Here is a 1,311-nt window from a genome sequence, read left to right as displayed (position 1 = left end):
TACTTAACTCTCTGTGCTTCATTGTTCTTAGTAATAAAGTGGAGATAATAATAGTAGTATTTTCCTCATGAGGTTGTTGTATGGATTAGATGAGTTAATATATGGAAAGTATAATCACTTTCCTGGTACATAAAAAGCATTCGCTAATAATAACAAGCTAGCGTGCTCACTAAAGGGTTAGATATTATCGTAAATGCTATTGTACATCATGATTCTCCATTACATCATGATTAAAATCCTCTTGGAGCACACATTTTATTTTAAGAGGTCCTTAGTTCAGTAATAGTGACTGTAGTTAACATTTGCAATGAAATAGGTTTAGGAGAGATCCTTGAGCCTTGCTCTAAAAGTTATCCATCCCACTGGGCCCTGCCAAGGCATAGTGAGAAGGCTTACATCATAGCAAGAGAGGCCCTTTCCTAGGAAATGCATAGTTCCCTATAGACAGGATTTGGGGGAAGCACTGTAGGAATGCCTGACTGTCCTTAGTTGCCTTGGGTGTGCCCAGACTTAGAGCTGATTTTTAAGGGTAGGAAGGACATATAAAGTTCAAGATTTGGATCCACAGCAATATTTACTGAGTGACTATGATATGCACAGTGCTATGCAGAACACTTAAAAGCTAGCAGGAAGCATTACCATAGTGAAAAAGCCCATGGCTATTGTAAAGACACTTCATTGTCTACCATGAAAATAATCTCTTCACTTTGTAGACTTACATATATCTCTTGGAGTTGACTTTATCTTAAACATAAACCTAAGACATTTAAAAATAGATTTAGCTTTTCGATCCGCCATCTGTGGTGGAGCCGCCACCAAAATGCAGATTTCGTGAAAACTCTTATGGGGAAGACCATCACCCTCGAGGTTGAACCCTCGGATATGATAGAAAATGTAAAGGCCAAGATCCAGGATAAGGAAGGAATTCCTCCTGATCAGCAAAGACTGATCTTTGCTGGCAAGCAACTGGAAGATGGACGTACTTTGTCTGACTACAATATTCAAAAGGAGTCTACTCTTCATCTTGTGTTGAGACTTCGTGGTGGTGCTAAGAAAAGGAAGAAGAAGTCTTACACCACTCCCAAGAAGAATAAGCACAAGAGAAAGAAGGTTAAGCTAGCTGTCCTAAAATATTATAAGGTGGATGAGAATGGCAAAATTAATCGCCTTCGTCGAGAGTGCCCGTCTGATGAATGTGGTGCTGGGGTGTTTATGGCAAGCCACTTTGACAGACATTATTGTGGCAAATGTTGTCTGACTTATTGCTTCAACAAGCCAGAAGACAAGTAACTGTATGAGTTAATAAAAGAC

General features: G+C 39.4%; 1 pseudogene across 1 annotated transcript; it reads left to right on the top strand.

The window, feature by feature from the left end:
- Positions 1–779: 779 nt before the first annotated feature.
- On the top strand, positions 780–1,311 carry LOC108525601 (ubiquitin-40S ribosomal protein S27a pseudogene; annotated as a pseudogene). Its single transcript, XR_001884303.1, has one exon. The product of XR_001884303.1 is annotated as a ubiquitin-40S ribosomal protein S27a pseudogene (transcript).

The sequence above is a fragment of the Rhinopithecus bieti genome, unplaced genomic scaffold (genome assembly GCF_001698545.2).
Source record: "Rhinopithecus bieti isolate Rb0 unplaced genomic scaffold, ASM169854v2 scaffold_75267, whole genome shotgun sequence".
Taxonomy (NCBI): Eukaryota; Metazoa; Chordata; class Mammalia; order Primates; family Cercopithecidae; genus Rhinopithecus; species Rhinopithecus bieti.
Note: the sequence above shows the minus strand (reverse complement) of the source record. Positions and strands in the feature narration are given on the sequence as shown.